The sequence below is a fragment of the Dasypus novemcinctus genome, chromosome 19, assembly GCF_030445035.2.
Source record: "Dasypus novemcinctus isolate mDasNov1 chromosome 19, mDasNov1.1.hap2, whole genome shotgun sequence".
Lineage (NCBI taxonomy): Eukaryota > Metazoa > Chordata > Mammalia > Cingulata > Dasypodidae > Dasypus > Dasypus novemcinctus.
This window is the reverse complement of record NC_080691.1, coordinates 38,736,383-38,762,409: the sequence shown is the minus strand read 5'-3', so window position 1 is coordinate 38,762,409 and position 26,027 is coordinate 38,736,383. Positions and strand designations below refer to the sequence as shown.

The 26,027-nt window shown below is 43.4% G+C and overlaps 1 protein-coding gene across 4 annotated transcripts in view; it reads left to right on the top strand.

Annotated features, from left to right (window-relative positions):
• The first annotated feature begins 23,100 nt into the window (after positions 1-23,100).
• The window catches only part of ASCC2 (activating signal cointegrator 1 complex subunit 2), a 36,244-nt gene continuing 33,317 nt past the window's right edge, over positions 23,101-26,027 (top strand). Inside the window, exons 1-2 of one of the 4 annotated variants that reach the window (XM_071209852.1) lie at positions 23,136-23,227; positions 24,870-24,945. The gene's annotated coding sequence lies outside the window, so the exon portion shown is untranslated. Of the gene's footprint in view, positions 23,228-24,869; positions 24,946-26,027 lie in introns of all 4 variants that reach the window. The other 3 variants (XM_071209853.1, XM_058281622.2, XM_058281620.2) reach the window with 3 other exon arrangements.

Genomic DNA, 26,027 nt, shown 5'->3' with positions numbered 1-26,027 from the left:
GACCTAAAGCTCATACCTTATACAAAAATTAACTCAAAATGAATCACAGACAGAAAATGTGAAGCTATAAAAGTTTTAGAAAAAAACATAGGAGAAAAACTTGAGATCTAGGGGTAGGCAAAGAATTTTTTCATTTGACACCAGAAGTGCAATCCATAAAAAGAAAAATTGATAAATGGAACTTCATCAGAATAAAAACTTTTGCCAGAAATAGTAGCTATATACAGCAGGGGAAACAGAGATTGAGAGGTGAAGAACTTTCTTGTTTGTCTGTTTTTTTGTTTATTATTGTTATTGAAATAATGAAAATGCTCTAATAATGACTGAAGTTATGGTAACTATTTGGTATAATCACTATGTGATTATACCACAACTATGTGATTATACCAAATACCATTGATTGTACACTTTGGATGAATTGTATGCTTTATTAATATGTATCAATAAAATCAAAAAAACTTTTGCTTTGGGAAAGATCCTCTGAAGAGATAAAATGACAAACTACGTACTGGAGGAAATTATTTGCTGACTAAGGGACTTGTATCTGTAATATATAAAGAACTCTCAAAAGCCAATAGTTAAAGAATGAACAATCTGAATGGAAAACAAGCAAAAGACATGAGTGATGGACATTTCACTGAAGCGGAGGTATGACTGACAAGCTCATGAAAACATGTTCAGCATCATTAGCCATTAGAGAAATGAAAATGAAAATCACAATGAGATACCACTGTACACCTATCAGAATGGCTAAAACAAAAAAATAGTCAAAGCAGAAAAAGCATTTGCAGAGAAATGCTTTTGTAATTATGCAGAGAAATTGAATCACTCATACATTGCTGGTGGAAATGTAAAATGGCATGGCCATTCTGGGAAAAAGTATGGCAGTTTCTTATAAAAGCTAAACATAGACCACACAAACTAGCAATTGCTTCTTGGGCATTTATCCCAAAGAAATGAAAACTTATATTTACACAAAAACTGTGCGCAAGTGATCATAACATCTTTATTTGTCATAGCCCCAAATTAGAAACAATCCAGATGTCCTTCAATAGGTGAACATAAAACAAACTGCAGTACATTTATACCATGGAATACTACTCAGCAATAATGTGGAACAAACTATTGATACATACAAGAACTTGGATCTCAAAGGCATTATGCTCAGTTAAAACAAAAAGCCAATCTCAAAAAGTTAAACACTATATGATTCATAGACATTCTTGGAATGACAAAATTATAGAGATGGAGAATAGTTTAGTGATTGTCAGGGGTTTGGGAGCAGAAGGCGAGGGAGGTAGCTGTGGCTATAAAAAGGTTGCATAAAGAACCTTGTATGAAGGGAAGCGGACTTGGCCCAGTGGTTAGGGCATCCGACTACCACATGGGAAATCCACGGTTCAAACCCCGGGCCTCCTTGACCCGTGTGGAGCTGGCCCATGTGCAGTGCTGATGTGCTCAAGGAGTGCCCTGTCACGCAGGGGTGTCGCCTCGCAGGGAGCCCCACACGCAAGGAGTGCGCCCCGTAAGGAGAGCCACCCAGTGCAAAACTGGAGCCTGCCCAAGAATGGCACTGCACACATGGAGAGCTGATGCAACAAGATGATGCAACAAAGAGAGACACAGATTACCATGCCACTGACAACAACAGAAGCGGACAAAAAGAAGAACACACAGCAAACGGACACAGAGAACAGACAACTGGGGGGGCGGGGGGAGGAAGGGGAGAGAAATAAATAAAAGAAGTCTTAAAAAAAAAAAAGAACCTTGTATGGAGTGAATGTGGCTCGAACAGTTGAACTCCTGCCTCCCACACACAAGGTCCTGGGTTCAATCTCTGGCCCCCTGGTACCTCAAAACAAAAAACAAATAAACAAAAAAACTGCTTGCGATGGAACTGTTCTGTTATCTTGACTGTGGTGCTGGTCAAATGAATATACACATGTGATAAAATTGCATAGAACTAAACACACACAAATGAGTGCTTTTTTTAAAACTGGTAAAATCCAAACAAGATAGATGGATTGTATCAATGTCAATTTCCTGGTTGGGATATTGTACTAGAGTTATTGCAAGACATTATCATTGAGGGAAAATGAGTGAAAGCCTTAGAGGATCTCTTTTTTTTATTTCTTTAAAAAAATTAAATTTAATTTTAAAAAAACAAGAGGAATTTATTATCTCAGCTTTTAGAGGCTAGAAGTCCAAAATCAAGGCATCTGCAGGACAAGTCTTTCTCTGAAGTCTGTAGGGTTCTGGTGGTGGCTTGCCAACAATTCATAATTCAATCTCTGCCTTGTCATATGGCCATCTCTCTCCCAGTCTGTCTCCTACTGTGTCCAAATTTTCTTTATTTATCAGGACTCGAGTTGTACTGGATTAAGGCTCATCCTTATTCAATTTGGCTTCATATACACATTTTTAAAATTAGAGAAGGTGTAGGTTTACTGAAAAATTAGCAGAAATTACAGAATTCCCACATATGTATATATATATTTTGAAACTTTAGAAACATTTTTATTAAAGTCAAAACACACATGATCAATTTTAGGATTCAGTCTCATACTAGACCTCCTATTTCATTCAACAAGACAAGAAAATATGAAAATTCAAATATTGGAAAGGTAAAAATAAAACTAGCACGTACTGACAATTTGATTATCTACTTAGAACACCTAAGGTATCAGTTTTAACATATAATTAGAACTATTAAGAACTCTTTCAAGAAGAAAAAAATACAATAGCACAATTTAAAAGATGGCAAAGGATATAAAAATTTGATTCATTAAATAATACATACTTTCTTCATGCACAGTTTTCTCTTTTATCAACACTTTGCATCAGGGTGGTACAATTGTTTAAGTTGATAAAACAATATTATCATGATTATACTATTGACTATAGTCCATAGTCTACATGAGGGTTCACTTTTTTGTATTATACAGTTTTATGGTTTAACTTTTATTCTAGTAATATATATGCAATCTAAAGTTTCCCCTTTTAAACACATTCTCTGTATTATTTCTTTTACTGCATGTAAATCTATAATTACCTTAGAATAAAAATGTTGTTGTTTGTTATTTGTTTTTTAATTCCTTTGGGTTCTTGGCCCAAGCTGGTTCTTTTCAGGGGTTAAGGTGTATTTATAATTCCTTTGTCTCCTATGATCTCACCTGATAAACTTTAGCAAAGCCTGTAGCATGCCAGGCACTGGGCTAAGTGCTCTCTATAGATGATCTCTTTTAAGAGAACCTAATGAAGGAGGAAAAACCATTATTATATCTCCATTTAAGAGAAAAGGAAACCGAGGCTCAGCAAAGTAAAGACGTTTGCCCCCATTCATATAGCAATTATTAGCCAGGACTGAAACCCGAGCTACTGAGTCCAAGTCACACCCTGGACCTCTGCATGACTTGGCCTCTCTGATTAGATTCCAGGGGGTATAGTCTTTGACCTAGACTGGCCTTGAACCTGGGCCAAAAAGCCAGGGTCCTCCTTTGAGTAGCTACCAGGCATGGCAATACAGTGAAAGAACACAAGACCATTCCAATTCCCAAGACTAAATTTGAAGTCCCAATGCCATCATCTGTAGACTCTGTGGCCTCAGAAATGTCACTTCTGTCTGAGCTTTAGTCTCCTCACCCTCAAATCAGAGCTGGTAATTCCAGCTTTGTCAGTGGCTCGAATGAAGTGATGTATTACAAAGGGCTTTGGACACACCAAAGGGGGGCAGTTATTATTAATAACAGGGTACCATGAAATAAATTCTAAATATAGGCTAATTACTCTTATCTTCTGGCTTGACCGTAAATGCTTTGAGGAGATGGGCCTTTTCTTTTATCCTAACCAACCCTTGAAAAATGCTCAAAAGATGGTTGTTTTCTCAAAGCCTCTCTTTGCTGCCAGATTGGGAGAAATATGATCAAAATGCAAAAAAGAAAAACAGAGTGTTGATGGTAAAAATAAAGAACACTGTGCTTCAACTGAGTTTCCCTTGTAAATTGTGGAGAGCACTATGAATGGTCTCAGCCAAACACTGGCCCCTGAATTTCCTGCCTTATAACCCCAGGTAACTTCTTGTTTTTGAATTTTGGAAGTGTGGGTTCTATCTTTTCCAGGGCATGGAAGAATATGAAATTTGAAAAGTACTTTGAGGTACAACATGTTCTTGCTATTTATACAAACCAGGATCTGTGGCTATTTTTTGGGCAAGGTTTTTCCACATAAAATCAACTTTTTCCCCCTTTCCCACTTATGACAACCTTGCAAACTCACAAACAAATTCCTCAGCTTCATTACTAATGCCAGTACAAGGACTTTTATAACTGCCTTTCATCTTGACATCTTAGGCAATGTCACAAACAGTAATTAAAGTTCGACGCCTTGGCAAGGGAGGCATCTATTATTCAACCCATTTTCCAAACAGGTAAACCCAGACTTATAAATTAGAGGCCTGACCTAATAGGTGACTGGGGGTCACAGCAGGGAGGAGAGTGGAATTAAGAATCTCAGGCTTCCCAGTCCTTGGACTTGCCAAAGTGTGAGTAGTAAGAGCTTACAGTTAACGTGGTGGAGGTACCTTCTCAAAGTCATCATTCGCTGAGGTAGGCGATCCAAAGAGAAGTGGAAAGGAGAAACAGGGGAGATTCAGTGATACTCAGGAAAAGACAAGAAGGAAGAATAGAGGGGAGGAAGGGAAGGCGAAAGGAAAGAAATGAGAAAGGAGGGAAGGAAGACTTAAAACCACTTAGAGGGAGCGAATGTGGCTCAAGCAGTTGAGCACCTGCCTCCCACATGGGAGGTCCTGGGTTCAGTTCCTTGTGCCTTCTAAAGAGAGTAGAGAACAAGCAAAAACAAATGAGCAGGAAACAGATGTGGCTCAGGCAGTTGGGTGCCCACCTACTGCATGGGAGGTCCCAGGTTCAGTTACCAGTGCCTCCTAAATAAAGACAAAGCAGACAATAGCAGAGTGCAAGCAAAAAACCCCACAAAGGAGCAGATAATGAGCAAAAAAAAAAAGAGCAAAAACAAGCAAAAACAAGAAGCAGACAACGAGTAAAAACAACAAACAAACAGATGAGGGAGCCATCTCAGGGGGTGGAAATAAAACCACTGAGAAAAGAAAATAAATGGATTTGATCCATAAATTTGGTCAAAGATGGGGAAGAGTGTGATTAATAACAATGTGTTTAAACTGATTTTTTTAAACAAAGAGTAAGGAGCATACAATTTTTTTTACTTCATATTTTGAAATAATTATAGACTCACAGAAAGTTACAAAAATAGTACAGAGAAATTCCATGGACCCATCACACAGCTTCCGCCAATGGTGGCATCTCATATAATTAGGGTACATTACCAAAACCAGAAAATTCACTGGTGCAACACCATTAACAAGACTAGCAAGACTTACTCAGATTTCACCAGTTTGGGGAGCAAAATACTCTCCTAAAACTATTATTGCACACATAAAATGCACAAATCTTAAGCACACAGCTCAATAAATTTTTATGTACACACACACACACATAACTAATACACCTGTCAAGACACAGACCATTATCAGACTCCAAGTCTCCCTCTTACTCGCTGTAAGTCAATACACAACCCTCCACAAATAACCAGTATTTTTAGTTTATCCTATCTTGAATTTTATGTAAATAGAATCAAACAGTATATTCTTTTTTATGTCTGGCTTCTTACACTCAACATGATTATGTCCAAGAGACCCATCCATGGCTTGGCATGTAACAAAGGTTCATTGTTTTTCATCGTGTAGTATTTTGTTGAATGAATAAGCCACAATTAATTTATCCACTCTGCTGTGAATGGATATTTGGGTTGTGTCCAATTCTTGGCTATTCTGAATAAGGCTGCAATAAACATTCCTTTTTTTTTAACCAAATCAATTTTACTGGTATATATTAATAAAGCATGCAATCCATCCAAAGTGTACAATCAATGGTATTTGGTATAATTACATAGTTGTGCATTTACGAACGTTCTTGTGCTTGTTTTTTAATGGACTTAAGCACCATTTCTGATGCACATGTATTTAGGAGAAGAACTACTGGTCATAGGGTAGGTGGATGTTCAGATACTCCCAACACGTTTTCCAAAGTAGTTGAAGCAATTTAATTTACCCTTCTGCCAGCAGTGTGTGATAGTTCCAGTGGAAACATAAGATTTTATATATGGTTAAACTCTAAAAAGCAATTATAAGCAGATCCAACGATGGTCCATCTGCCTCCTCAGAATTCTGGTTTCGAAATGTTCTCCCATTCAGAATCCAAAGTGGAGAGAAAGTGCCTGAGAAAATCTCAAAGGCTGTGGGGTGGGAAGGTAACATCCCAGGTCAGGAAGTTAAGAAATCAGAATTGTCATTTTGTTGGATGTTTTTTTAATTTTCTTTTCTTTTTTAGGAGGTATCGGGGATTGAAGCAGGCACTCAACCACTGAACTACATCCACTCCACAGTGAGAGTTGGGTTTTTGTTTTTTTTTTCCATTTGTTTGTTTTGGGGAGGTACCAGGGATTGAACCCAGGACATCATAGGTGGGAAGCAGGCACTCAACTACTTGAACTATATCTACTCCCCATTGTTGGATGGTATTGAGTCTGTCATCTGGGCCTTAGAGTCCTTGTTTCCAAAAAACGTAGCAGATGAAAAATTACGAAATTTAAAAGTTAATTTACAAAAAAAAAAAAAATATTGACCACAGCTTTTGCAATTAAAAAAATAAAAATAAATATTTACAATAACTTTAATTAAGTAGATGGATGGGATCATTTCTAAAGTTCCTTTTAGCTCCAAAGGCCAGAAATCAAATGTGAAAAAAAAAGTCAATGCTGGAATGTTAAATGAAGGGATAGAAAAAGCATGTACTGTAAATGGGGAAAATATACTTTTTGAAAGACAAAGACTGGAAGAAAAACAGTTCTGGGGAAGTGGTTGTGGCTCAACTGATAGAGTGTCTGCCTACCATATGGAGGGTCCAGGGTTCTATATCCAGGGCCTCCTGACCCATGTGGTGAGCTGGCCCATGCGCAGTGCTGCCATGCAAGGAATGCTGTGCCACACAGGGGTGTCCCCCCATAGGGGAGCCTCACATGCAAAGAGTGCACCCCGTAAGGAGAGCCGCCTCATATGAAAAAAGTGCAGCTCGCCCAGGAGTGGCGCTGCACACACAGAGAGCTGACGCAGCAAGATGACATGACAAAAAAGCTACAGTTTCCCAGTCCCGCATGACAAGAATGCAAGCGGACACAGAAGAATACAAAGCGAATGGACACAAAGAGCAGACAATGGGGGGGAAGGGGAGAGAAATAAATTTTTAAAAATAAATAAATAAAATTTAAAAAAACAAAGACAATTCTGGTGTTGTTAGGATACTGTATATTTATTTTCTTTCTGTTTTTAACAGTATTTTTTAAAATATGGTTACATGACTTTAAAAATATGTCTAAACAAATGTATTTGATATATCAATATAACTTGATAATATCAACATACCATATTAACATGTGAATTATTTTTCCACTTTTATATATTTTATAAAACCTGAGATTTCATTTCTTCTGAATACACCCTCAATACAAACGATTGGATACTTTGAAGCCTCCTAATGTTTATTCAGTAAATACTCACTGAACACCTCTGTGCCAGGCCTGGTGCTGAGGTTACAGCAGTGAGCTCAACACAGTACCTGAATGTCTAGAAATGTATTGTCTGGTGCAGAAAACAAACATATAAAAAGACAGGTACCAGGCAATGTGCTAAGGTTTATTTTAGGCAACTTGGGAGCTTGCAGGAAGAAACTTAGCTTGGGAGGGTGAGGAAGGCTTCCTGGAGGAGGTGGCACTGAGCAAAGATGCAAAGGATGATTCAAAATCAGTCAGGCAAAGGAGGACAAGAGTAGGAAGGGCATGGGCATCCTACACATTGGGACCGACTGGGGCATAGGCAGGTGTAACAGAGCTGCAGTTAATGGAGGGAGGTTAGAGGATAAGACGAGACAAGGTTGAATGACGAGGCTTGAGTGCCCACACAGGACTTTGAACTGCCATATTTAGCGATAGTTATGCAGTTGCGAGTCAGGTATAACTGGAGAATGTGGGCCAGGAGTGAATGGTGATTGATTGGCCCTGATCTGTGTCATACCCTGGCTTGATATTTTTCAGTGGCTTGATATTTTTCAGTGAAAAATATCAAGCCAGGGTATGACACAGATTGTCAAAAGTATCGGTGGCCTCCTTGTATTCAGCAAGGAGCAAGGCTTGAGCGCAGGGGAGGTGGCTGAGGCACCCCACCAGTGTGTGGACGGGCAGGGCGGAGGGGCTGAGAAAATGAGGCATTTCGTCTGAACAGCATCCATCGGGGGTTGGCAGTGGGCATCCCATGCCGCCTGTTGCTCGTCCTCCAGCCCGTCTGACGAGCTCTTCAGAGGCTGCTTTGTGCCTCATCAAGGGCAGGCCGCCCCAGGCGAGCACTTGCCGCCAGTCAGTCACATTCTCCGGGGCTTGGCTGGAGGCAGGGCCGCCTTCCCAGTTTGGCTGGTGACATCTTGATAAAGCTCTCAAGGCCTGCGTTCAGCCCCTGACAGCTCTTCTGGGCAGCAGTTCATCTTGGGACGCTCCTGCCACCCGCCAGCCCAGGCCCCGGTACGTTGGCAGGTTGCTGCCCCCTGCCAGGGAAGGTCTGGGCCTCACTGGGCTTCAGAGTCTCGACTTTCAGCCCCTGAGTGCAGTGTGACCTGATCAGGAGGCAGGAGGCCAATTTAAAGGCACAAGGCTTACTTTTTCATTTTTTCCTTCTTTCTTTTCTTTTCTTTTTTTAAACTGAGGCAGTGTGGTTCTAGAATCCTTGCCGTTAGTAGCCACTATGATATAATGCTGTTGCCTTTCTTCCCTGAGAAAGTCACAACATCCTTCTCCATTGACTTTTCTTTTTAATTTGTATTGGTATTTGTATTTTAACCTTCTTTTTTTTTCAAGAGGTCCCGGGCATTGAATCCTGGATCTCGTGCATGGGAGGCAGGCACTCAGCCACTGAGCTACAACCCCTCCCCCTGTTTTAACCTTTTTTTTTTAAGATACATAGATCACAAAAAATGTTACATTAAAAAATATAAGAGGTTCCCATATACCCCACCCTCCCACCCCCCCCCCCCACTCCTTCTACATCAACAATTTCTTTCATCATTGTGGCACATTCATTGCATTTGATGAATATATTTTGGAGCACAGCTGCATTGCATGAATTATAGGTTACATAGTAGTTTACACTCTCCCCCAATACTTTCAGTGGGTTATGGCAGGATATATAATGTCCAGCATCTGACCCTGCAATATCATTTAGGACAACTCCAAATCCTGAAATTTTTAAGTGTACAATTCAGTAGTGTTAATTACATTCACAATGTTGTGCTACCATCACCACTATCCATCAATAAGCCTTACTTTTGTGTATTTTTAACATATTGTCTAAAAAATATAAAGACTTCAATCTAAGTCTCAGACTAGCTAAAATCCTTTGACTTGCCCTGGGTTCCCCCAAAAGTAGAGTCTGAGACAAAGGCTGATGTGTGGGTAGTTTACTTAGGAAGTGGTCCCAGGGAGCCAGAGTAAGGGACAGGCAGGTGCAAGAGCCAGGACAAAGATGGGTCATGAGTGGCTGTGATGTTGGTGACTGATGGCTCATCCTTTGAGACTTCCTGAGATGCTTTAGGAAGTATATTGGGGAAGCATCTACTCTGAGAAATAATAATTTATCCCCCTCTAGCTCCCATCCCTGTTGGTCAAGGTTTGTCTCATGGGGTGTTAACGTCCCACACTTCTGGGTTGCACCTTGGTATGTACCTGGCAAGTACCCCACGCCACCTTGGCATAAATTGAGAAAGATGAGATGCTATCAAGTTGCACCTGAGAGCACTGAGCATTGCAGCATGGTTGGAATAAAAGGTGAGGCCAAGAGGATCTGAAGGGGTGCATCAAAGAGGTCTGATCCACTCTGCAGACTAATTACCATGCCCCTCTCCACAGCCCTGCATTGATCCCATGCAGTAGGACCTTTCCTTCTTGCCTGCCCCATCTCCATTCCCTCTTTACTGGTAGCAACATACCTATTTTATTTTATTTTATTTTCTTGCTGTGTCCCTATTTTGGAGTTGGAAAACCAAAACTCCTCCACTTTCAGTCTCTGTGGTTGGATAAGGCTGACCTCCCTGTCACTTCCCCATGACTCTACTTACAAGGTCGGTCAAGTCCCAGGTCAGGCCTGAGAACATAATTCTGTGCCTTTTCCGCAGCTACAGTGATTAACTTAGGAATGGCCCACTGGATACTAAGGGTGCCTAGAGCTTCATATGAGTCTCCACCTCTCCCCACACAGCCATATATTTAGGGGACATGATCTCATCCCAAGTTCCAGTGGTGGGACCCAACTGGCTTAACCAACCAGCATATAGACACTAATTTGGGAGTGGGCACGGACCTAAGTGGCCCAGGCAGGGTGCCTCTCAGGACTCTTGCCTGGAAGGCTGGAATAGACATGTTCTTTCTGCCGCCAGAAGTGAACAAGGAAGTCCACAGTGCCAACTCCTGTTTGGAGGTCATCCTAGGACATCCAGGAGACCCTGTCTTAATATAAGCCCTCTCTGTACTTGGCAGAGCAAAAAGACAGAACTGGTCACAGAGGTGTAGGTGAGTTGTTGGACCAACCAAACCTGAAGCTCATCCTACTTGTGGTTACGTGAGCGCCTTTTCACTGTTTGTGGCGGTTTGAGGTGGATATTCTGGTTACCTGCAGCTGAAATGCAATCCTGACACCTGGACTTAAGCATAAAGAGACCATTAGTTCATGCAACAGAAAACTCCCAGGGTGGAGACACTCTCGACAAGCTGAGGCTTCACATCTGTGATCTCATTTGATCACCATCTCATCCTGGGAACTGCTACTCGGATCCCCATTTAAAATCAGACTCAGGAAAGTGAAGGCACCAACTTCACTTTTCAAGCAGGGGCCAGGAGGCGGGATTTTACCCCTCAGGGGACGTGTGACAAAGTCTGGAGACTCTTCTGATTGTCACAACTGAAGTGGTGGTGGGGATGTGGGTGCTCCTGGTATCTTGTTGGTAGAGGCCAGAGATGCCACTAAGCACCTCACAGTGCAAAGATCAGTTGTCCACGATAGAGAATTATCTGGGTCAAAATGTCTAGAGTGCTAAGGTGGAGAAACTGTGGGACTAGCCCAAGGTCACTCGGATTCCAGGCCCAGATTCAAATCCTCCTCTCCCCACTGAAGGCAGCTTGAGGCCCACTCTGTACATGCAACGCAGCCTTGTGCAGAGCCTGCCAGGAGGACCACTCTAGGACCCGGGAAGAGAAGCTGGAGATTACGGTGATCTCGTGCCACCTCCACTCTCAGTCAAGTACATTCCAGAGCAAACCCCATGCTGATTCCTGCGTAATTTCCTGGCCCTGGTGGCCTTGCTTCAGGAGACCTGGGGAGGTCTGTGGCTCCATGCCCAGGGTTCCAACTCCATTTCCAGACCTGTTTGCCTGGCATTTGATGTACAAAATTGGAAATTAATAATTCATCTCCCAGGATGAATAATTCAACAGAAGGGACAAAGGGCTGCTGGCAATGATTGGCATCAAAAAGATAGTCTATGTTGCCTTCTAAAGGAAAGGGGAAAAATGAGACTCGACTTCTAGGCCGATGTCTAGACCAGAATGATTCCAAAGCTGTATGTTTTAAGTAGGCCCTTCTTTTAGACAACGAGAGCTGATGAGGACATTGGGGCTGCCAGAGGGGATTTGGGATCCTCTCTCTCTCCCTACCTCACTTCTAGATTCTCAAACTTCAGCACAGCTTACCTGGCACCTACTCCAAGAAGCTTTCCCCAACACCTCCAGCCAACTGAATCTAAAAAACCTTTCTTTCTGACCTCAGGTACTTCCACTTTGCCCTGACTGCTGCCTGCCCCACAATCCCACACCTGGTCATATTCTGCCGCCCAGAGGCTCTTGGGCCTTGGAGTGGGAAGGGAGGAAGAGATTTGGTAAGGTAATGTATCTCATGGGAGTAGCTCTCAGCATTTTGGGGGAAATCTTGTTCCTTTGAGGATTAGATGAAGCCTTGCAGCAGATTCTCCACTGAAAACACTTCCCAATATATCTGCATATGAGTCAGGGGATCATAGATCCCGGGAAGCCCTTCATGGACCCTGCTTTTGAATTCCTGACTTATGGGGAACCTCTGCCAAAGAGAGGGACTATGACTCTCCAGGGCATGGGACACAGCTCAGTCCCTCAGTCTTTGCCTTCTTGAAATGCCCAGAAATATTTTAGGAAAGTGAATAAATCAGCAAGGAGCTATTTGGTGCTTGTTGTGTGACCCTGGGCAAGTCATTGCCCATCTCGGGGCCTCAGCTTCTTTACTTGGAATTGGAGAGTTGGTTTTCAGTAGATTATCTTGGAACTTCAATCCAATCATTCACTCAGGAAATATTTATTGCATCCATATTAGGTGCACTAAACTAGGTAGCAAAGATAAGTTTGGTGAACAAAACAGATGAGGTCCCTAACTTGTCAGAATGGGTAGTCTATTGAGGGAGGCAGTTGTTGATTAAATAACCACATGATAAATAGAAAATGGTGAGCTGGGGAAAGTACAGGGGTCTAGCTAGGAGTATATGTATCACAAGAGTTTGTTTTTATAAACAAATCAATTTTATTGATACATATTAATGAAGCATACAATTCATCCAAAGTGTACAATCAATAGTATTTGGTATAATCACATAGTTGTGCGTTCATCACTTCAAATGTTATTAAAGCATTTTCATTATTTCAATAATGATAATAAACAAAAAACAGACAAACAAGTAAACAAGAAAATTCCACACCTCTCAATCTCTGTAGTCTTCCCCCACTACACTTAGCTGGTGTTTCTAGCTTTCCAATATGGGAGTTATTTTAACTTGGGGAAAGAGGTGATTGCAGTAGGTTGATTACGTACCCCAGAAAAATATGTTCTTAATCTTAATCCATTCCTGTGGGTATGAACCCATAGCTAATAGGACCTTTTGAAGATGTTATTTTCAGTTAACTCATGTGACTCAACTGAGTGAGTTTGGGCCTTAATCTACTACTGAAGGCTTTATGTTGACAAAGAACTGAATTTGGAATTCAAGGGAAGCTGGAGGAGAAAGAGAGGACATTGCCATGTGCATTGCCATGTGACAGGACCACCAAAGATCCAAAGATCCCCAGCAGCCAGCCCCAGAACACCACAGTCTTCAGGAAGAAAGAATCGCCTTGTTGACACTCTGTTTTGGACTTCACCTAACTTCAAAACTGTGAGCCAAAAAATTCCCGTTATTTAAGCTAATCCATTGTATGGTATTTGTTTTAGCAGCTGGGAAACTAAAGCAATGACGAAGAGGAGGCTTTACCTTGCGAAAGAGGTATGGAAGACTTTTCAAGCAAAGGAAGCAGCCAGGCTCGTGCCCTGAGGTGTGCTGGGGCCAGTGTACTGAAGGTATTAGGTCAGAGGCTGCACTCCAGAGTCCTCTGGGGACTCATACAGTGCAGGCTCAGGAAATAGATACCCAGGGAGATGAGAAGGCTGGGTCCCTCTCTTTTCGTGATAGCCAGGGCATATCTTCCAGTTCCTTCTCATGTCCTCCCAAGGAAAATTAAAGAGCCGACAATAGCCCACTGGATTGAAACCCCAGATTGAATAGCTAAACACATCAAGTATCAACTGTTTCCCATCACCAGGATAGCTGGGGGGTGGGGGGTGGGGGAATCTTTTCAAAGCCCTTTCTCTTAGCTACTACACGAAAATTACAAGATGCTACCAAATAAAAATGGTTTAATGATCACTTCTCTGCCCCAGTCTCCCTCTGCAATCTAAACCATGCCCGGCCCTTGAGGAATTGTTTCTACCTCCTGGTTGTGTGGCTCCATTATTCCACACCAATGATTATGGATACTCTCCAACCCGCCAATTGCCACTTTGATGGGTGGTCTGAGTGGGGAGCCTCCAGGCTGCATGGGGCAGATGAAGCTACCCTTTCATCTCCCTGGGATAAGCTTTAGGCTGGAGCCAGCATGGAGACTTCAGTTCTGGTGCCCGTTCTGCCACCCACCAGCTGCTAGATGACGCTGGGCAAGTCTAGTCCCCTCTCTGGGCATCAGTTTCCTTACCCATAGAATGAGAGGTTTGGACTGCATGTTCTAAAAAGTTCTTTGTTCAACTTGGGGATTCTCTGCTCTCTGATTTCTAAAATGTGTTAATTCTGACACTGTTTTTCATTTTTCCGACTGTTGTTCAGAAACCAGCGACAGAAGGCAAGACAACCACTATTTGTAAATTATAATGAGTGGGTAATTAGCTGCCTTCAAATTAAGCCTCCTTTCTTGGAAGCCAGGAGGCCTGGTTTTTGAGTTGTTTATCATTATCATCATTTAACACTGTTTTCTCTCTAAAATCCACAGGGGTAGGAGAACGACAAGCAGATGTTTTACTATTAGGAGCCCTGGGAGATAAGTTTGAGACTTTCACTGTAATGATCATTCTCTAGAATCTTCTCGACTCAGCAGAAGCTTTGATGAACTAGACAGGGCAAAGGGATTGAACAGGCATGGAGCGGAGTTCTATTGAGAGAAAGCCCAGCTTAGCAGGAAAGCTGCTGGGACGGACGTTCCCGGCTGGGGACAAGATGGAGTATGAAATTAGTATATTTATGTAATACTTTGCAAAGAGCTTTCACTACTGTTATTTTATTTTCTCTTGATGACACTTTGCCACTGCCTGAGTATTATGGTCAGGCTAATGTGTCAACTTGGTCAGGTAATTGTGCCCAGTTGTTTGGTCAACCAAGCACTGGGATAACTGTAATACACGAATATTTGTGGACTTTAGTCATCAGTGAGTTTACTGCATAGATGGCTGATTATATCTATGATCAACCAGGGAGACTGCTGTCAGCAATAAGTGATGTTTTATCCAATCAGTTAATACCTTAAAAGGAGAAGTGATTTCAGAATTAGTATATTTATGTAATACTTTGCAAAGAGCTTTCACTGACATTATTTTATTTTCTCATGATGACACTTTGCCACTGCCTGAGTATGATGGGTAGGAGAATTTCCCAGCTTGTCTTTGGACAGTGAACATTTCCCAGAAACTCGTAAAGGACCTTCCTTGGACTTTCATCAGAGCCCCTTGTTTGCAACCTGCCTGCAGAATCTGGACTTGTGCAGCCCCACTGTCACGTGAGAGAATTTTACAAAATCTCATACTATTTACAGTTATCTCCTGCTGATTCTGTTTCCCTAGAGAACCCTGACTAATACACTGAGCTCAAACCATGGTTATTCCACATAGGTTGTTCTCATTGCCTGGTCTCCCTAGATGTCACAGCCTGCCTGTAAAAATGGCCACCAACAATCTATAGAGGGAAGCAGACTTGGTCCAGTGGTTAGGGTGTCCGTCTACCACATGGGAGGTCCGCGGTTCAAACCCTGGGCATCCTTGACCCGTGTGGAGCTGGCCCATGTGCAGTGCTGATGCGCGCAAGGAGTGCCGTACCACACAGGGGTGTCCCCCGCGTAGGGGAGCCCCATGCACAAGGAGTGCACCCCATAAGGAGAGCCGCCCAGCGCGAAAGAAAGTGCAGCCTGCCCAGGAATGGTGCTGCACACACCGAGAGCTGACACAGCAAGATGACGCAACAAAAAGAAACACAGATTCCCGTGCCGCTCACAACAACAGAAGCGGACAAAGAAGAACACACAGCAAATAGACACAGAGAACAGACAACCGGGGGGGGGGGGGGGCGGAGGGAAGGGCAGAGAAAAAAAAAATCTATAGAGTCAGAAAGTAGATTACTGGTTGCCTATGGAAGGGGTGGTGGTATTCTATTTCCCCTCCCCTTGAATATGAACTTGTCTTTGTGACTCACTTTGCCTAATATAATGTGGCAGAAATGATGTGTGAGTTCCAGAGCTTAAGTCTTAAGAAATCTGACAGCTTCCTCTTTTACCCTCTTGAGATTCAACTGTCATGTAAAGAAACCTGGGCTAGGCCCAGGCTAAGCTTCAGGCATATTGATCCTTTTGACCAGATTATTCTTTATTGTGGGGGTGGATGGGCATCCTGTACACTGGAGGATGTTTAGCAGCATCCCTGACCTCTACCCACTACATCCCTATAGCACCTCAAGTTGCTCACCTGAGAACTGCTGGACTAGACCACTGAATGATGAGAGAGCATGTAGCAAGAGAAGCCCAGTCACCTGCCAGTTGTTCCAATTCCAGACACCCTGGCTGAGTTGCTCGACCTACAAGTGGAGCCATCTTGGATGTTCCAACCTCCACCAAGCACCCAGTTGAATGTCACCAAATGATTACCCCCCAGCAGACACCACAGGCAGCAAAAGAACAACTCAGCTGAGCCCAGCCAATTCACAGAATCATGAGAAATAACAAACCTTTGTGAGCCACTAAGTTTTGGGGTAGTTTGTTATGTAACAACACAGAACCTAGCTGCACTCTTGCTACCATCCATCCTCTCCACTTCCGTGGCTGCTAGAGTCATCTGTCTAAAATGCCTGTCCAATCCTATTCAAATCCTCCAGGGTCTTCCCCACCATGAACAGGAGGAAGTCCAAACTCTTTAGCATTGTCCACGAGGTCCTCTGTAATCTGGCCCTCTCCTCAAGATATCTTCAAACCTTGGAGTTGTTCACAACTACCTGAAATTTCTATGCCTCAGAGTATGCCCTTTGCCAACTTTGCTTTTCTAACCTGTCAGCTCCTAATTTCTTCAACAGTCAGATTAAATAGCATCCCCTTAATAAAAATTAAAGAATGCCAATCAGTGGGCACTCAAGATATACTTGATCCACCTCCAAGCTAGCATCTCCCCATCCCCATATAGTGACTTGTAAATGCCAGCATTTCCTTCTAGTCATGGGCTTGAGAAATTAGCAACCTCATCCCTCTTACCTCAGTGAGTTGCCAGTTATAATCTGGTTCACTAGGCAGGAGAGGAACTGGGCCCCTAGCAGTTGTATTAGGACAGAAGCCCAACTCAAAACGGCTTAAGCAAAGCAAGAATGGGAAAAGTCCAAGGGTGTCTGAATGCAGGCGCTGCTGGATCAGCACTCATATGATGTCATCACCCTCTTTTATTCTCCCCTTGCTCAACATTCCCTTCTCAACTTTCCTTTGTGTTGGCTTCACACTTAGGTTCCAGGTAATGGCCTCTGGCAATGCCAGGCTTCACTCATTCTAACTGCTAACAATTTCAGCAGAAAAAGGGTTTCTCTTTATTTAAAAAGAATTCATTTATTTCTACCCCCCATTGTTTGTGCTCACTGTCTACTCTCTGTGTCTGTTCATTATGTGCACTCTGTGTCTGCTTGTCTTCTTTTTAGGAGGCACCAGGAACCAAACCCAGGACCTCCCATGTGAGTGGGGGGTACCCAATAACTTAAGTCACCTCTGCTCCCTGCTTGTTGTTTCTCATTGTGTTTCCTCATTGTGTCATCTTGTTGTGTCAGCTTGCCAAACCAGCCCATCACGCCAGTTTGCTATCTTTCTAGTCTTCTTTAGGAGGCACCAGAAACCGAACTTGGGACCTCCCATGGGGGAGGTGGGCACTCAACAGCTTGAGCCACATCCACTTCCTGGGTTTCTCTTTTACTTTGGCTGCAACAAAGATCCCAGGACTGGATCTATATTTGGATAGATTTGGGTCATGTATCTATTGTTCAGTCAATCACTGTGGCTGGGGATTTGGTGTGCTAATTGGTGAGGCTTATGTTAAACCGATGTGGTAGGCAGTCTACAAGATGGCCCCTGATGATCTTCACCTCTTGATATTCATGCATTCTCACACCAAATAAAGGCTGGCCTATCTGACCAATAAAAATATGGCTGAACTGATGGTGTATGACTTCCTTGTGATTTTTCTTTTTCTTTAGGAAGCACCAGGATCTGAACATGGACCTCACATGTGGGAGGCAGGCACTCAACTGCTTGAGCTACATCTGCTCCCTTCTCATTTTTTTTTTGCTCATTGTCTGCTCATTGATTTGCCTGTTGTCTTGCTTGTTGATTTTGCTCATTGTCTGCTTGTTGTTTTTGCTTAATGTCGGCTTGTTGTTTATCTTCTTTAGGAGGCACCAGGAACCGAACCCAGGACCTCCCATGTGGGAGGCAGGTGCCCACTGCTTGTGCCACAGCCATACCCTGTGATTTCTTCCTTGACCCACTGGTTGCCTGAAAGTGTAATGTTTAACTTTCACATCTGTGAATGTGTCAGCTGGATGATTTCCAAAATGAGGTCATAAAGGCATTGCTGCTTCTGCTTTGATCTTTTGGATTGCTCCCTTTGAGGGAAGCCAAGGACCATGTTCTGAGGACACTCAAGCAGAACTTTAGAAAGAAACTGAGGCCACCTGTAAATAGCCTATACCAACTTGCCAGCCATGCGAGTGAGCCATCCCAGAAGTGGATCCTTCAGCTCTAATCAATTTTCATGAGACCAAGGTCCCAACTGATATCTGACTGCATCTTTATCAGAGACCCTAAGTCAGAACTACCCAGCCAAGCCAGTCAGAATTCCTAAGTCACAGAGACCATGAGCAATAATAGATTATTACTGTTTTAAGCAACAGAGCTTTGGCATGATTTATTACACAGCAACAGATAACAAATACGATAGCACACCCTTTAACTCTGGGTAATGGGCCAGCCCTATGTCATGTGGGCTGAAGCAGGAGAGATGGTTTCCCAAGGAGTCATCAAGTTGCTGTTAGTGGGTATATTATCAGCCAAAGGGTGCTGATGCAAAATAACAGAAATTGGTTGGTTTGTATAAAGAGTATTTATATGGGGTAGGAGCTTACAGATACCAGGCCATAAACCATAAGTTAATTGCCTTACCAAAGTCTATTTGGAGCAAGATGGCTGCAGGTGTCTGTGAGGGTTTAGGTTTCCTGGGTTCCTATGTTCCTCGGGCTTGCTTTTCTCTGGGTTCAAGGTTCCTTTCTTCCTGGAGCTGGCTTCTCTTTCCTCTGTGAGCTTATTTCCCTGGGCTCCAGCTTAAGTCTTCAGCATCCAACTCCAAAATCAAAACTCCAACAACAGAAACCCTCAACTCTGTTCTTTGCCATGCTTTTTATCTGTGACTCCTCACCCACCAAGGGGTGGGGACTTAAGCCCTAATCATAACGCAATCATGACCAGGTACAGATCAGATTACAAATATAATCCAATATCTATTTTTGGAATTCATGACCATATCAAACTGCTACAGTGGGGAAACAAAGGAAATGAATGTTGGGCAGGCCACCCAAAAGCAAACCCCAAGAATGAGTGCTCGATGAATACAAATTTGCTGGAGGATTGAAGCACAAAATCTGTGACTACTCCCATCAGCCTGATTGATCAACAGGTTGGCAATACTGATTCATCTGAGGTGACTCAATGTCTAGGCCAGGCAGGCTCAGGCCCAGATATTCCTATACTGGTTTTCTAGCTCCAACTACTGGCAGTTGTTCTTCCTAGTTATTCCTTGATTTATGGGTATGGTACCATGGACACTCCTCTCCTTTGTCAACCAAAATATTTGCTCTTAAAGTAAATCAGTTGTTGCTGTCATTGTTTTTTTAATTTGGAGGAGAATACAGGCCCAAAAAACTCCTCCATTTCAATGGTTTGAGTCTTCTCCTGCTAACCTGGCTCTGTGTGTATTAAAATATACATAACATAAAATTTGCCATTTTAACCATTTTTTAGGGTACAATTCAGCGGCATTAATTACATTCACAATATTGTGCAACCATCACTGCTATTGCTGAAAATTTCATCACCCTGAACAGAAACTCTGTACCCATTAAGCAATAAGTCCCTTATCCCTCCTACCTCCCCAGTAATCTCTGTTCTACTTTCTGTCTTTATGAATTTACCTATTCTTGTTATTTAATCATACAATATCTGTCCTTTGGATCTGGTTTATTTTACTCAACCTGGTATCTTCAAGGTTTGTCCGTGTTATACCACATATCAGAACTTCGTTCCTTTTTTATGCCTGAATAATATTTCATTGCATGTATATACCCCATTTTGTTTATTCATTCATCTGTTTCAAATGCTAAACTGGCTTTTTAAATTTAATTTCAGTTGGGCAGTGTTATCTCAAACAAGAATGCCTCCTTCAGAAGCTCAGATTTCTTATTAATCTCTTCAGGCAAAGGAGTGATGAAAGAAGGGTACGGGTCAACACTCCAATTGACAGGATTCTTTCATTCTTTCCTTCCTCCAGTCCTTCCTTCCTCTCCACTGTAATTTCTTTTACGTACTTTGCACTGCCTATGTTAATCTCATTTAATCCTCCTGATGACAGTGAGATAGATATTAATGACCCCTTTTAAGACATGAGAAAACTGAGATATGCTTGGAGAAGTTAGGGGTCATGTTGGATATTTGTGTCTTTTTATAGTTATATTACAATATTCAATTCCAAAACCTCAGGGATACAAATGCTTTTGTATCCATAGGGAAAAGATGAAACCAATATACACATTTTTGCCAGAAGTCCTATTTTAAGTTTTCTCTGTACTAAAGATTGCCTTCCAAGCCATCACCAAGATACCAATTATATTTTCCTGTATGCCCAAAGTGTGTGGTGCCAGAAAAAAACAAACAACAACAACAACAACAAAAAAAAAAACAGGCACCTTTTTCTGTCCCTTCTGTATAAGTGGAAGACCAAGTTTGCTTGAAAAATGATACAACAAAGCAAATCATCCATGGTTCTGCACCTTGCAGCACTTGGCTGCAGAGTTCTTCCTGGACTTGAGTCCCTCAAACGCATCTCACTGAGATTGGAAAGCTTCTTTTTAGAGAGGCTATGAGGGCAGGTTCTAGAGTCAGACAGAGCTGGGTTCAAATTCCCACTCTACCCACTTACCAGCTCTGTGAACTTGACTTAGTCTCTAAACCTCTTTTATAATGGGATAATTACAGTTCCAATCTAATAATATACAATTGTTGTAAAGAGTAAAGGAGATAATATCCATAAAATGCTTAGTCCTGTGCCTGGGGTGGAGTAAGTGTCTGATAAATGTAGCCATTACTATCTTGATTAGGCTTTATCTCACTGTACCACCACTTCCTCTGCTGCATATCTGGGGTTAATGTATTCTGCCCATGCTTCCTAAGTATCTGTGGCGAACAGACTCTATTGTAGACCCCAATGATCCTACCTCCTGGTATTCATGTCCTTGTGTAATCCCATCCTCTTGAGTGAGGGTGGGACCTGCAAACAGTAGATGGCAAAGGAGATAGAATGCCCCTTTTGTGATTATGTTCCTTACATTAGACTAAATTTACAATAGACTCTCCTAATTACCTGTCAACAATCCCATGGACTTGCAACCTGACCCTTGAGTCTTCAGATGAGACCCCAGGCCTGGCTGACACCTTGATTGCAGCCTGGTGGGACCCTGAAGCAGAGGACCTAGCTAAGCCACACAGAGACTCTTGACCTATGGAAACCGTGAGATAATAAACATGTGTTATTCTAAACTACAAAGTCTGTGGTAATTTTGTAATGCACCAATACATAACTAGTATCCAATCTCTCTCACCCCATTTCTGGTTCAGAGCCCACCTTCCTCACTTCCTCAGCACCCTGCTCTTACCACATTGCCCCACAGCTGTTGGTTTTCTTGCTGCCATCTCTCCTTGCAGCCCCAATGCATATAGCAAGAGGTGCTGGGTAATATTTCATGATGTCTTCCCATGAGGTCTGGGTAGTGTGCTCCATTAAGGGCCGCCATAGCACCCACATGATAATTATGGTAGTTGCTTTAGAACCTTTACTATGAGCCAGGCAATGTAATGAGACCAGATATATTTGTTTTTAACTAGCTTTCTGGGATGAGTCTGGTGCACCACATTCTGTGGAAGAATTGCAATCTGCTCTTCAGGAAGCTGTACTCAACTCTCCTGATATGATACATATATATATTTAATTTCTCCCCCCTCCCTCCATTGTCTGCTTTCTATATCCATTTGCTGTATGTTCTTCTGCATCTACTTATCTTCTCATTAGGTGGCTCTGGGAACTCACCCTGGGACCTCCCCGAGTGGCAGAAAGGCGATCATTCTCTTGCACCATCTCAGCTCGCTGATCTGCTGCGTCTCTTATTCTCTCTCCGTGTCTCATTTTGTTGTATCATCTTGCTGCACCAGCTTTCCGCGTGGGCCAGCACTCCTGCGTAGGGAAGTTCTCCGCGCAGGCCAGCACTCTTCGTGGGCCAGCTCACCACATAGGCCAGCTTGCCTTCACCAGGAGGCCCTGGGCTTCGAACCTGGGATCTCCTATATAGTAGACCGGAGCCCAGTTGTCTGAACGACATCCACTTCCCCCTCCTGATATTTTGAAGACTATTTTAACAGTATTGCATACAGACAAAAATGTGCACAAATCACAGATACATCGTTTGATAAACTTTCCAAAGTGAACAAATACCTCTGTAAACAACAAATGATGACACAGAACCTGCCCAGCCTCTTTTCTGGTCCCTCCCAGTCACCACCCCACAGGTAACCATCATCCTAATCCCTATTTCCACTATTAGTTTTGCCTGTTCTAGAACTTCCTATAAATAGAATCGCACAGTCTGCACTCTTCTCTGCCTTCTTTCGCTTGATATCACGCTTATGTGTTTGATTAGTTAAAACTACTTTTCCGGATTAAATTTGTAAGGATAATGGAGGAAGCTGGGGAGGAAGTGGAAGTTCGGGATTATGAGAAGCGTCCTGGGTGCCACACTCAGGATACCCTGAGAGGTGGCCGTAACCCGCCCACAGCACACCTCCCAACCTCTCTGCTAAAATAGGAAGATGGAGGAGGGGACGGGACACGTGGCCACAAACCCGGGTCTGCCTTGGGGCGGAGTCTCAAGTCTGGTGGGGGCGTGGCCAGGGGCGGGCCCGGTTTCCCGGCTGCGTGAGGCGGCGGTCGTTGGCGCTGGGGGCGGGGCCTCGGGGCGCCGGGGGCGGGGCCGGGCCGGGGCTTCCTGTCTGCGCCTGCGGAATCGCTGTTTGACTCCGGAAGTGGCTAAATTCCGCGAGCTGTCACCGTGAGCGGCTGCGGCGGCGGCGGTGGCGGCGTATCGCCGGTGGTGGAGCCACCTAGGTGAGTGTGCTGTGGGACCCTGTTGGATGGGGGGCCCAGGGCCCGGGAGGAGCCGCGGCCATGCCTCGGGAGGCCTCGGGCCTCCCTGCTCCCACACCGAGGCCGAGATTCATCCGGCCCCAGGGGTCGTGAGCTCTCCCGAAGGCCCGGCCGCCGGATCCGGAGCTCCGGGTTCGAGGCTCAGTCCCAGAATAACCTTGGACAAGCCATGGTTCCCCCACCTCGGGCTTCACTTTCCTCAGGGTTCATTCATTGATCAACAGATACTTGTGGGGCGCCTCCCACGCGACAGGCACAGATCTTGGCACTGGGGATTAAAATAGAGAAAGCTAGTCAAGGCTCCTGCTCTCACAGAGTTTACAGTCTAGTAGGAAGAGACCTTCAGCTCCCAGTGAATGCCCAAGAGTGACTGGAGGAGTTAATACTATAGGGCGATCTGGGAAGGTCTCTGAGTAGCACAATATTGAACTGAGACCTGAAGAAAGATGAGCACGATATTGAACTGAGACCTGAAGAAAGATGACAGTGAGGGAAGCTGAGGCAGAAATCGCCCCTGGGATATTTGATTTTCTGGCCTTACAATAATTGGTGGTTGGTCCAGCTCCCCTCCTAAAGAAAACTCTTTGCTAACTTTTGGCTTCTGCTGCCCAGCCTGTGGGTACAGACATAGTCATGATCATGGTCCTTTTAGAACTTATAGTCTAATCTTTCCCTAATTAGTTTAGATGAAATTAAACTCATACTTTAGATGAAATCTTAACCTCCCTTCCTCCAGTCTGGTCCCTCTGTTAAATGGTGTTATAGCCCCATGTTCCTGGTTTTGATTTTTACTTGCTTGTGTTGTTATTTGATTAGTGTCTGTCTTTCCTGTTAAGAATGTGTGCTCTGAAGGACAGAACCAGAGTTGTTATTTGCCAACTTTAAGTGTTCTCTGGACTTCAGTGCCTGACATAGTAGGTGCTCAAAAAAGAATCAAATGGATGAGTGAGATGATTTACACACACTCCTGTGATTTATAGGCGGTCTTTCCTGCCACCAGATTACTATCCTCTCTTTCTAATCAGATCCCTCCCCTCCTTAAAAGACTCCTCCCTGCCTCAGATGAAAGGCCAAAGCTTTAGCATAGCATTCAAGGTTCTTTTAAACTGGCCCCATCTTCCCTATCCAACCTCTTTTCACCTAACTTCTGTCTCTGCCGTCCCCTCCTTGACCTTGTACACTAATTTAACAACACGAAATATCTCCCTCTTCCTTGAAAGGCACGCTTTTTAAGACTCTTTGCTTATGCTTGTTCTCTGCTTGGAGTGCCCTTCCTCCTCACTTTTTCCTCCTCTCCTTCAACACCTAGGTTTTAGGTCGCCTTCTCTATGATGTTCTCCCATATAGAACTCATCTCTGCTGTGCTCCAATTTTGGAAATTTCTTCTCTTATGGCTCTTAATCACACCAAATGATAGCCATTTACATACCTAGGACCCACAATGTATTCAGTCAGTATTTGCTGAATACGTGAGGAAGCCCAGAGGGTTCTGTTTATTGTTGGAACCTGAATAACAATAAGAGCTCAACGTCATTAAGTGCTTATTATATGCCAGGTACTGTGTTGAACAGTTAGTGTTGATTTCTTCTTCCGGTAACTCTAGGAGATATGTACCGTTAACATCCCGATTTTACAGATGAGGAAATCAAGGCTCACAGAGGTTAAGGAACTGTCTTAAGGTAAGGTAATATGGGTAAGATAAGGCAGAGCAGGATTTAAACATGGGCTGCAGGACTGTAGAGCCCGCACTTTCAACTACCACACCAGCCTGCCCCCTGTTCTGCCCTGGTACGTAGGCACTGGCTTGTAGAGTAGGTTTCTTCTGAAGGTAGGCACTGACTCTGCTTGTCTGGGCCTGGACTCGAGCCGTGTTTAAAGAGTGCAGTACTGCTTTTTCCATCTTACTCCTTCCTCACCCTAGGTCCCTGCGCCGGGCACTCCCACTGATGTTTTTGGCAGATGAGCATGGAAAGAACTGGGCCTGTGAAGCATTTAGACTTCTCAAAGCTAGCATACAAACCCCTGAGTTTCCAGCTGCACTCTGAGCATCTCTGGGGTGGTTAGGAAAGAGGTATTTTTAACACGCTCATCACAAGAGCCCCAGGTGCCAAGGCATAAGAACTGGGCTTCAGTTTTAGTTTGGCCATTAATGCATTTGCTTTGAGCAAATCAGAGCCCTCTTTGGACATCTGAGCGTAATAATATTTGTCCTTAACTGGGTTGTTGTGAGAGGCCAGTAAGATAGTAACATGATGAGAAAGAATGTTCACACAGCAGAGGGTATTCTCTACCCTCTTGTAAAGCTGAAAGCTGAAACCCCAGGCTTGTTTCATTATTTTGCCTTATATCATTTTTTTTCAGGCCATCGCATGTATTCAGGGACCATGTATCTGATCCACTGGGATCCCAGAGCTGGACTAGGTCTCAAGGACTATTTAGACTGATCCCTGTAGGATGGGGATCTTCACAGTAGAGACTGTGAGCCAAGGTTCCTTACATACAAAGCCTGGGCACCCTTCACTTCCACTTCTTCGCAGGCCTGCCCCACTGTCAAGACTCAACTCAGGCTCTCTCTTCTAGAAATCCTCTCTTGACGATCCCTGAGCTAGTCTAGACTAGTCTAGGCAGTATCATTGACCATTAAGAACCGGCCTGCTTTACACCTACCAACTGTGAGACCTTGGGTAAGTTTCTTACCCTCTCTGAGCCTCTATTCCCTTATTGATAAAGTGAAGACAATACTAGAACCAACCTTACAGAG